Source organism: Musca autumnalis, unplaced genomic scaffold (assembly GCF_047663935.1).
Source record: "Musca autumnalis isolate F117 unplaced genomic scaffold, ASM4766393v1 scaffold_3, whole genome shotgun sequence".
Taxonomy (NCBI): Eukaryota; Metazoa; Arthropoda; class Insecta; order Diptera; family Muscidae; genus Musca; species Musca autumnalis.
The window spans coordinates 99,184,858-99,197,542 of record NW_027411866.1 but is presented as its reverse complement, the minus strand read 5'-3'; the positions used below and the strand labels follow the sequence as shown (position 1 = coordinate 99,197,542).

At 35.8% G+C, this 12,685-nt stretch overlaps 1 protein-coding gene across 1 annotated transcript in view; it reads right to left on the bottom strand.

Moving 5' to 3' along the window:
* LOC141398264 (uncharacterized) overlaps positions 1-8,130 on the bottom strand; it is a 42,998-nt gene extending 34,868 nt beyond the window's left edge. The window contains exon 1 of the mRNA XM_073975543.1: positions 7,990-8,130. The gene's annotated coding sequence lies outside the window, so the exon portion shown is untranslated. The remainder of the gene's footprint in view (positions 1-7,989) is intronic.
* Positions 8,131-12,685: the final 4,555 nt, after the last annotated feature.

Sequence of the window (12,685 nt, the reverse complement as noted above, 5' to 3'; positions counted from 1 at the left end):
ATTGGGTACCAACATATTTTTTATGTTGGAACATATTTTTATGGGTGGAGATAGGATTTTTGTCAAAGAGCGTAACAACAAGGCTCTGGCTTATTATACCCTGCACCACACTGTGGTAAAGGGTATTATGTCTTAGTGCATTAGTTTGTAACATGCAAAAGAAAACGAGATAGACCCATAGTTCATTTTAGGCATATTCATAGAATAACTTTCTGAGTCGATTTACGCATGTCCGTCTGTCCATGTATTTTGTAAACAAAGTATAGGTCACATTTATTGTCCGATTCACATGAAAATTGGGGAAGGGGTGTTTTTTTTGGCAATAGGACGAACACTATTTTGGTAGAAATCGGTTCAGATTTAAATTTAGCCCCCGTATATATTTTCGCCCCATTTGAGGTATTTGGTGCACCAAACACGCAAATTTTTTTCCGATTTTGATAGAAAGAGAGAAAATTTGTTCTCACACAAAAGTTTTCTCAAAATGTTCGGGAACGCAAAAATCGAAAAAAAGCTGGAACAAATGTCAAAGTCGTCGTAACAGCCAACCAGACGCCGGCAACCACGTTACTATTCCTTACAAGCTCAAATTTGTCGAGTAAAAAGTTTTTAAAGAGAGCGTCATTCAGCGCCATTTTTGTTTAAAGAGAAGTGAATATTTTACAACTTTTTTGTGTACGGGAACGGGTTTTCGGGTAAAATGTGTAAAAGTCGTAAAAATTGTAAAAACTATTTAGCTCTGGAATAAAGCTATAGTATACCACGAGGTATAGGGTAAACGCTCCTATTGTCGGCCGGTTCCAGTATTCGTCCACATTTTATATAAACGTCGATAGATAAAAACACAGTTATTTTTATTCTCAAACAAGCCCACTTTTACATAAAATATATATCCCCTCTAGTTCCACAAAAGTTAATAAAACTATTGATCTGCATATGATAAAAATAATAGGAACAACAAATTAAGTAGCCCACAATAGGAACAACATATTAAGTGGACGACTATTGGTGCACTTACCCTAGATGTGTAATGAGTATATCAACAAAATAAACGGTATTTTGATAAGCATGACATATAAAAAAACAAGAATTTTGTGTGTACTATATATAGGACATTGGGCATATGTGGGTTAATAAAGAGCAGTGTGTTTGGTGCAATAGAAAACCCGACGACGGGAGAGTGGAAAGGTTTGTTGTATATTTGTTTGCAGAACCCAAACATATGTTATGTTAGGGACTAGAGCAAATATACATATCGTTACCATAAATGCCGGAAGACGCAACCGACATGAAAATCGAAATTCGTTTTTTGGTGGAATCTGATACATTAAGCTAAAATACATGCTCTGGCAAAATTTCAAAGTTCTGCGTTTAAAAATACCGATCCTATTCAAGAAATGCCAAAAAACGTAACAGCATACTGTAATTTTCATAAAACACAAAAGGCGTAACCCACATTATTTGAAAATTAAACAGCAGTACAAACAATTTAGTCTTTGATTTTTGCAGCAATTATAATGCCAGAGGGAGGGTATTTTGAGCTGATTACGGAAATGTATATTTTCCTTTAGGGCGGATCCGGCTATCCGGTTATTTGATCCGAAAGTCCAGATTAAAAAACCGGGTTAGACCCGGTTCTACTGAACCTATTACTACAAAGTGGGTGTCGTTTGGAAGCTTATAGAAATACCTATCACATGGCGTGGTTATTTTAACCGGTTCGACTCTTATGCGGCTTTTTTCCCTGTATGTTTAATTTGACTCTCAGATGACGATACCTCATGACTGGTGATTCCGTTTTAAAAATTATAAAGACCATTCTTGTTGCTAATTTTTAAAACTACAACTTTTACTTTAGGCGGTTTTTGTAACTCGAATAACTTTTTGCACCAAAATTCAGATTTGTGGGAATTTTGGATATTTCCCCTTATATGCAGGTTATAGCCAAAACCCAGGTTTGGTAACATGTCGAAAGTTTTAATAAAAAAGTGATTTAAGTGTCTAATTGAAGATGATGTCTGAAGACCGACCTATGCCATGCTTTAAATAAACTCCCAAGAACAACAAAAAAGCAAGTGGTTATTTTGAAGACACGTGACAAGTCTTATGAGACGTTGACCCGAAAACGTGTATATGCTCAAAATTTTCGTCGGTCTAAAATGTACTTATCAACCCGTGGAATAACATATATAATGGCTTGAGATTGAATAAAATCAACTGCTTTTAATGATATTCAAATAGGTCCAGAGAAAAACGCAACTTTTCTGTATTGTTTACTTATGCAAATAGACAGGAGATCCTATAAACTGCAAACATTAGCGTTTGATCCGGAGATTGTGGGCAGTGGGTCCTCCTTAAATGTACGCACAGAGGCTTAAAGTTTCAAAAAAGAAATTTCAGCACATGCTAGACTTAAAACACTTAATTCCAAGTGATTGTCATTACATTTATGAGAATTAAAAGTTACATTTAAATTGTTACACATCACTTAATTTATATTAGCTATATTTTGTCGATAAATTGACTTAAAAACCACAACAAATATAATATTCTGGATCTGATGTTTTAAATATCGTCTAATACACTTAATATTATAAGTACAGTATAATCTCGATAATCCGGACACCACATGTTTCGGCTGTGTCAGGATTATCGAATTGTCCGGATTACCGAGTAGTAACAAAACCATATAATTTTGTAAGTTTAAATCATTATTAAAGGACGTTTAATAGATAATAATCTGACATCTAAGGTAATCGAATTAATTTTTAACAAATATAGCGGGCTGCGACCGTTTTAAAACTGGGAGTCGATTTCCTGGCTACCACATTTACATCTTATATTCTTCCAGTATAACTTAGGTGTCATTTCCTGAGTATTTTCGTCGTCTAAAACCTCTATATAATTGATTTATATTTATTCAGTGTTTTTAAGGATATAGACTTCGTAGCCTATGTGTATACATTTCACAGACGTGTACTCGAAAAACATAAAATAGACATTGATTTATATAAATGTTATAGCCTACGAATAAAACAAAATGGAATTTAAATCTATTGGTTGCATAATTGCGCGAGTACAATACAACAATCCCTAGACCTACCTGTGATTTTTAATGTCAAAGAATACGATTTTTATACCCTATACCACAATGTGGAAAAGGGTATAATAAGTTTGTTTTCCCAAAAATTCATGTAACGCCGCGAAATATTCGTCGTAGACCCCTCATGTGGTATACCAAACTTCATATCTCGACGAGATAAAGCGATTTAGCGATGTGTGTCCGTCCGTCCGTCCGTCTGTCCGTCCATTAAAAATTGTAATCAAGCTAGAGGCCGCAATTATGGACCGATTGTCACGAAATTTAGTATGGAGGTCGGGTTTGGACCAGAATAGAACTGATTAGTTTTTGGCGATGATCGTGAAATGTTAAAGGGATGAAATGGACCAAAAACAAAATTTTTGCTCGATTTTGTAGCCGCTCTGTAGGTCGCAATAATAGTCCGATCGGCGCGAAATTTTAAACGTAGTTTTGGTTTGAGATGAAGAAGTAGCGTGCAAGTCAACGGTATGATCGGATAATATTTAGCGGGTTAAATTGATCAAAACTTTTGTGTGAAAATTGGTAAAATTTCTAATGCACATCTTATAACAGCTAGCCCGGAAAGCTAGTGCACAGGGATAGTGGTATAGGGTATCACATGGTCGGCCCCGTCCGACTATAGTCTGTTCTTACTTGTTTTTAATAATTTATTGAAATTCTATGTTTCCGGATTTATTATTTTTAAAACGTTTAATCTAATCGAAAAGTGACTAAAGTAAATATTGTAGACAGAAAACTTATCTATAAGTTCGGCCTTTATAATTCGTTTCCTAGAAGGAACCATTCTTGAGATATAGTTGTTCTAAAAAACATATGATTTTAATGCACATATAATGGAAATATGCACATACACACACGAATCGGCTAAAATAACCGAAGTAACCGGGTCTGTTTCCCCAAAATATATATGTTTCCTTGAAGAGCGAAATTATACCTTTTAAAACAAATTCCAACAAAATCGGAGCGTGTTTAGTAGAGTTATTTCATGTTAGAGTATTTTTGTGCAAAAATAGCCCATTTAACCCACATGTGTAATTGAAAGCCTAACGGGAACGAAGGTAGGGTTTGTTGCGCTGATTACGGATAAATATAGTTTTCACGGGTGGCGGATCCGGAAATACCTAACACATAGTGTGGTTACTATACTCGTAGTTGTGTATTGTAGATAATTGTTAAATTTACAACTTGTACTCTAGACGGCTTTTGCTAAGTCTTACCGTTTCTGAGACAAATTAAAAACAAGTGAGCAAAGACTATAGTCGGGACGGGGCCGACCATGTGATACCCTACACCACTACCCCTGTGCATAAGCCTTTCACTGGTAAACATTTCTATTAGGGAATATAATCGACTACCACCAGACATAATATGCCTCTTTCTCTCTGGGAACACCATAAGCAACCTAAATTTCGTAACCATCCGATCAAAATTACGACCTGTAGCGTGATTGCAAAAAATGGAAGAATTGGACGCATTACCGACTATTGTGGTATCTCCCTTGTTTGACCACCTTCGCCAACCTATTTTACACCAATGTAAAGGTAATATTATCTCCTTCCATTGACAGGCTTTGCCGTTGGAATACCCCTACTAGAAGCCGATATATACACAAATAATACAACTTTGAATTTGTCTCCACATGAGTTTTCCCCATTCCGACCCCTTAATATTATCCGAATATCACCAAAATCAATAGGCTTCTTCCTCTGTGGGGCCCCCATCTACCCCTTAAATTTCGTCACCATCCGATCAAAATTCCAACTTGTAGCGTGATTACAAAAAATGGAAAAATTGGGTTTATTACTGAATTTTGCAATACTCCTATCTCGGTTTGCTCACTTACGCCAACATACTTTGCATCAATATAAACGAGATCTTTTCTTCTTCCATTGACGGGTATTCCTGTTGGAATACTCCAACCAGAAGCGGAGATATTCGCATAAGAAAAAAACTTAGACTTTCCTTCACATAAGCTTTTCGCTTATTCCGACTCCTGAATATTATCCGACCATCACCAAACTAAATAGGTTTCTTCCTCTGTGGGACCCGCATCCACTCCCAAAAAATTCGTGACGATCCGAACAAAATTGCGACCTGTAGCGTGACTACAAGCAAATCAGAAAATGGGATGCATTACCGACTATTGCGATATCTCTTCTATTTGACCACCTACGACAACCTACTTTACATCGTTGTAAAGGTGATATTTTCTACTTTCCTTGCTAGGTTTTGCTTTAGATATACCTCTAAAAGAAGCAGAGATATTGGCTTTGAAATAAAACTTTGACCTTTCTCTAAATAAGTGTTTTGCCCATTCCGACCCCTGAATATTATCCGACCATCATCAAAATCAATAGGCGTCTTTCTCTTTGGGACCCCCATTAACCCCCAAAATTTCGTGACGATCCGATCAAAATTGCGACCTGTAGCGTGATTACAAAAAAATCGGAAAATGGGATGCATTATCGACTATTGCCATATCTCTGCTATTTGACAGCAGCTACGACAGCCTATTTTACATCGTTGTAAAGGTGATATTTTGTAGTTTCCTTGCCTAGTTTTGCTTTTGATATACCTCTTAAAGAAACAGAGATATTGGCTTTGAAATAAAATGTTGACGTTTCTCCAAATAAGTGTTTGCCCATTCCGACCCCTAAATATTATCCGACCTTCACCAAAATCAACAGGCTTCTTCATCTGTGAGACCCCCTTTAACCTTCAAATTTTCGTGACGAGCCGATCAAAATTGCGACCTGTAGCGTGATTTCCAAAAAAATAGAAAGATGGGATGTATTACCGACTATTGCGATATCTCCGTCATTTGGTTACCTACGCCGACCTAGGTTGCATCATTGTAAAGACGGGATCTTCTACTTTCATAGTCAGGCTTTGCTTTTGGAAATTTTACAACTTAAGCTGTGATATTCGTCAATATAGTTAAAATCGCAAAAATGAAAATTGGGGTTTTATTCGTTACTATTGTGATATCTTCGTTGTTTGATCACCTACGAGCACCTACTTTACATCATTAGAAAGGTGATATTTTCTACTTTAATTGTCAGGTTTTGCTTTTGGTATACCCCATATAGAAGCTGAGATATTCGCTTTGGAAAAAACGTTGTCTTTTTATCCACCTAAGTTTTTTGCCCATTCCGACCCCTAAATATTATCCGACCATCACCAAAATCAATAGGCTTCTTCCCCACCGGGACCCCCATCAACATGCAAAATTTCGTGACGATCCGATCAAAATTGCGACCTGTAGCGTGATTACAAGGTTTAGATGGACAGACGGACAGACGGACGGACGGACGGACTGACGGACGGACACACATAGCCAGATCGACTCAGCTCGTCGAGACATTCATTTTGGTATATATAAGTATGGGTCTACGACCATTATTTCGATGCGTTACAAACTTTTTGGCCAAAACCAACTTATAATACCCTCCCCACATAGTGGTGTAGGGTATAAAAACTGAATAATGCCTCCAAAAATGACCTTTGTCCCCGAAAAACTTTTTTTGCTCACATGGGATCGATGAGCACTTCTTGGACGTTGCTTCTAATGGTAAACCCTAGTTCTCCACCAAAATCCCGCTTTGTGGAAATTTTTGCTATTTCCCCCTTATACGCATGTCTATTATGACTGGGCTATTTAAATGTTATAAAATTTTTTGGGTAAAGTGTTATTGGAATACATTACGTGCTCCTAATGGACATTCTCACTAATCATAGTGCAAATGAATTAATCCTTTGGAGGAAAGGAACACTCAACATTAATTGCAGTGCTGGTTGGAATAGACAGTTCTCATAATTGTGATCCATTGATATATCACCGTTAAGATTGGGAATTGAACCCAACACCGCCAGATTGTTAGTTAAAAGTTCGCTTAGCCGCGTAGGCCAATAAACTAGTTCTAATTTAATTATAATTTTTCTTTTATACTACTTTCTTCAAATGTATACTCAATAAATTGTGGGTTACGTCGTTTGGCATTTCAGAAAAATACTATACCAAAAGACGTAACCCACACAGCTTCTAACATTCTGGAAATACATTTAATTTTTTCCAAAAATATATTTCTTCTCTGTCTTAAAACACGATACTAAAAATGTTCGATATTTTATAACACCGTTTTCATTTTATAACGTTTTTTGCTTCTCCTGTAAAGTTGTATTTTTGTGGGTTACGTCTTCCGGCATTTATGGTGACGATATATTTGCCTCAAAAGGCCTTTTTTCCTCATACATATTTTTATTAAGGCCTCGACACATAAGAAGCATGGCATTCTTGCTTATGTCATATCTGATAAAAGACTAAAGACCAAGTTCGAAATTCTGCCATCCTTCGTTGATCGGTGCAAAAAGTTGAGAGTGACCGAGTTTACAAACAAATGTTATTTTGTGAAATATGTTCAGTTTTTAATAAATTTCCAACCGCGAATTTTAGTATAAAAACCCAACAAAGCTGTTTATTTTGCATGTTTTGTGCAAAATTTTTGGGAAATACCAACTTTTTAGTTTTGCAAGGAAGATTTTTTTTTTGAGGAAAACACATGTTTGAGAGCGTTCATGAACCTACTTTTTCTCCATCGGAATTTTTTCCGTGCGGATTTTTTGTTTGTGATAGGAGAGAAGAGGAAAGAGAGAAATTCCGCACGGACTTTTCATTCGTGATTGGGCTGAATAACAACCAATTTGGCAGATTGAGTTTATTTTATTTTTCGGTTTGGATCTAGCGTTATATGGCAACCCTGAATAGCATGATTTGAGAGAGCAACTAAAACACACTTTGATTAAAAAAAGCATAGGGAAATTTTACTTAAAAAGCAAACTTCTGACTAAAATAATTAAATATTTGAATATGCAGTGCTAATACTTACACTTTCTTTTGAAATTTTGCGTTCCGCGAATGCTGTTGTGTACAAAAATTGCAACGAAATTATTAAAAAGTTAAAAGCAAAACAATACTGACAATAATAAAGGCACAGCCAACGACGAACAAAGTGTTCAAACAAACTAAACAAAACAATAACTTGCAGCAGTGCGTGGACAATTTGCCGACAATGCTAATTTTTAAGAGATGTTTGTGAGAGAGAATTATTTTCTCACAGAGAATTCCCATGTTAACAGTATCAATGTTGACAATGTAGCTGTTTTATTTTTCTATGGATTACAAAGGAATTTGCAATTATAAACTGCCGAAAGCGAGTACATATACAGTCAACCAAAAAAGTCTACATACACCCTATAAATCTCGAGTTTTAAGGGTAAGGAAGCATTTTTATGAAAAACCAAGTACATAGTTCTATTTCATATCCCTAATAAACAATATTACATACATCAAAAATATATTCCATAATACGAATAACGATAAATTCAATAAAAACAAGTAAAAAAGTATCAGTCAGCTTTGCTGACAGAGATATACCCTCAGCCTGTGTATATTGAAACAATTTTTTCCCAAAAAACGTAATATGTATTTAGGCGGTTTTAAAAATTTTGGATGTATGAACCGACAAAAATGTTGATTAGGATTAACGACTAAAAGTTTTGCGGAGGAGATACTGGATCGACATTGACCATTATGGAAGTGGATCTCCAGCCATTACAAATGGTGCCATAGGGGGTTTTTACACCCTTCGGGCTGTTTACTCAAGAAGTATGGACTTGCACCTGAAAAAAATTTTACAATCGTAAGTGAGGCAGCAAATGCAAGTTGCTTCGACAAAAATCAAAGTGATTCGATAGCAAAATCTTAAAGTGAACTTATCCGAAATTTTGTGTGGGATGTACCGGATGGAGTGGACAAATATAGTCCATATTTGAACCTGATTTATATCTGGTAGATATATTAAGATGTGTAAAGTATGGACCAATTCGGCCACTCCCTTCTAGAGTTACCGTACGAACAATTTTTCCGAACATTTTTGAAATTTTGTGGGGGAGGTACCTGACCTGGCTTATCTTCGAACTTAAAATATGTTTGGACAAAATATTTCTAAGGCCAAATTTTGGACCGAATCGGCAGATCCGCTCGAGAGTTATCTTGCGCTCCAACCACTTCACACGGTGTCATAGGGTTTTTTTTGCAACTTTCAGGCTATTTTCTCAGGAAGTGTGGACTTGCCCCTGATGAAACTTGTACCGTCGTGTGGGGGGCAGTGAATACAAGTTGCTAAAACAAAAATCAAAGCGATTCGAGAGCAGATCCTAAACTGAACTTATCCCAAATTTTGTGTGGGAGGTTCCCGAAGGATTGGACCGATTGAGTCCATATTGGAAACTCACCTAAGTCTGATAGACTTTTCACGCTTTGCAAAGTATGGACCAAATCGGTTACTCCCTTAAAGAGTTATCGTACGTACAAATTTTCCGAACATTTTCATACTTCTGTGGGGGAGGTACCGGAAGGAGTGGACCGATATAGCCCATCTTCGAACTTAAACTAAGTTTGGACAAAATATTACGAAAGCCAAATTTTGGATCGAATCGATTGATCCGTTCGAGAGTTATCGTGCGCTTCAGCCAGCCAGACAGGCAGACAGACAGACGGACGGACATTGCTCAATCGACTCCAAATTGTCTGAAACACATTTCGTCCAAACATACTTGGGGTCTAAAACCATTATTTCGATTAGGCACATTTTGCCGGTATGAAAGTGTATATACCCTCGTTAGCATAAATGCTGAGGGTATAATTAAAAAATAAATAGGGAAAAAGTGTACATACACCCAATGAAATATAGAGATTACCGTAAAATTAATGGAATAAGCAATACAAATTTTTACATTTTATTGCTTTATCGAATGTCTATGGTTGTCTATGATATATTTTAGACAAAATGGGAACATATTTGTGCTTTAATTGACGTTATTTAAGGTCAGACTTCGCGTATAGCTCGTTAAGGCGGACCCTTGCAGATTTCTTTGAGTCTTTCAGTCTGTTAGTTTATGAAACCCCAGGAAATACAGTGGGACTAATTATTTTGAGATCCTAGAGCGCTTCGAAGTAGTTCTTATGGATAATATATGCTCCTGAGCTTCGCTAAATATGCGAATTCCTGAGTTTTACATAAATTTTATAGTTTTCACAGCATTCCAAGGGTCAAATTACAAGCAATAACCTTGGAATTACCTTGTAATAAATTTTTGGACCTTAACTCAATCAGTAATGTACAACATTATTCTACAAACCCGCTCCTAAAGTTTCCAAAGCATCAAAATAAAAGCACCGCCAAAGAATGTATGAAATTTGTATGAAATTTACACTGTTAACTAGTATGCTCTCGTATTATGATCGTTAGGGTCACTTGAAGCGCTATAAATGTCGGAAACTTTTACATTGCTGATTCAATGGATGCTCGAGGATTGTACCAGACCTTATTACAAGGTAATTCTAAGGCTTCTGCATGGAATGTTGTGAAAACTATAAAATTTATGAGAAAACACAGGAATTCATATATTTAGCGAAGCTCAGGAGCATATATTATCCACAAGAAAAACTTCATAGCGCTGTTGAATCCCAAAATTATTAGTCCCACTGTATTTTCTGAGGTTTCATAAACTACTAGACTGAAAAACTCAAAGAAATCTGCAAGGGTCCGCCTTAACGAGCTATACGCGAAGTCTGACATTAAATAACGACAATTAATCCACAAATATGTTCCTATTTTGTCTAAAATATGTCATAGACGACTAAAAACATTCGATAAAGCAATAAAATGTAAAATTTGTATTGCTTATACCATAAATTTTACGGTAATCTCTATATTTCATTGGGTGTATGCACACTTTTTCCCTGTTTATTTTTTAATTTTTATTGAATTTACCGTTATTCGTATTATGGAATATATTTTTGATGTATGTAATATTGTTTATTAGGCATATGAGATAGAACTATGTACTTGGATTTTCATAAAAATGCTTCCTTACCCTTAAAACCCGAGATTTATAGGGTGTATGTAGACTTTTTTGGTTGACTGTGTGTACTTAACTTCAGCATGTATGTAGTTTTTTGAATGCATTAATTATTGAATTATTTTGTTATAATATTTTTTATGTTAAAGTTTTAAAAGATATATGATTAAATTTTGTTTTATACAAATATTATTTAAAGTGTTATTTATTTTTAATTTTACAAAATGGAATATATACCTACTAAATTATTTAAATTGATACAAAAATTTCAATGAAACAGATGCTAAAATTCTATTAAAGTTTGTACACAACGATACATTGAATCTAGGTACAAAAACAACGATTCGGTAACTCATTTTTTTGGTTACAGAAAAAAATCGGTAAATTTAAAACGCCACGGTGGTGCAGCTGTGCATGCCTTGCACGCAGAAGGTCGTGTTTTCGATTCCCCGGCTCTAGGCAACATTAAATTTTCAACAGTGCCAAAATACCCCTCAGTAATGTTGGCGACATTTCCCCTGTATTTCAGCCATGTAATATTTCGCTACAAGTGGTGTGTTAGGACACGCCGTTCGGGCTCGGCGATAAACTGTATGTCCCATATCATTGAGCTAATATGAATCGGGGTGCACCCATTGATAAAGATGGGAAATGGGTAAATACCTGGTTATTTACCCATTGTACCCAATTTACCCATTTCCCATCTCTAAAAATTAAGTATAATAAATGTATTTTACATTTTATTCCTAATTAAAATTATCCAAGGAACTGCCATAATGTGGTTTTGGAGCTATCTAGGTACATTTGACAGCATCTGCTGACTACTTGGATAAAGTATTGTTTTTGTTGCTCGCCCTCTTGTAATTAATTGGCCATAATCTGTGATGAGATTGACACCTCTTTCTACCATGTCGTTCACAACATTCAAAAGTCGAAATTTTGCAGGAGTTCTGATGCATAAATTCTGTTTTGTGGGAATCCACTGAAGAAGAAAATACATTTGGTTGCTTTGGGTCACTTCGTTTTATACCCTTCACTATAATATGGAGGGTATAATTATTTGGTATTGAAAGTGGACCATATCGGTCCACGTTTTGATTATACTGTTTGGCATCTTGTACGGAGCCAAGAGCACGAGGAAAAGCATTCTCCTGTTATTAATGCGTTTTTTCACACTTAATCTGCTACTACAGCATAGCCATTTGTTATCCGATTTTAAACAATTATATCTTGTTCGAAAGACATTATTTTTCCCTTTTATGGAAAGAAAAAGAATATAGAAATCTGTTGTGAAAACAAGAAGTTATGCCCGTCTAGAGATGAAAATCCAAGAAACACTGTTTTCACTACATTTACCGTTATAAAATCAAAAAACCAAGTGACCCCAAGAAACCAAAGCTATTTTCGTCTTCTCCCACGAAACCGAATCTTTGCGTCAGATCCCCTGCAATTTTTCACTGTAGCACAGTGTGTTTAATCTCTTGAACAACAAGTAAGTCTAGTAGACCTTTTTCTAGGTATTTGTTTTTGTTCTTTTTTTAGTTTTCGTTGACTATTTCTGGAGAAATTCTCAACTTATTCTGCTTGCTTTGTTAAGATTATTGGCACCATTTGGCTCTTTTCGGTGTTCTGCTATCCATAATGCCATTGTGTGATCTG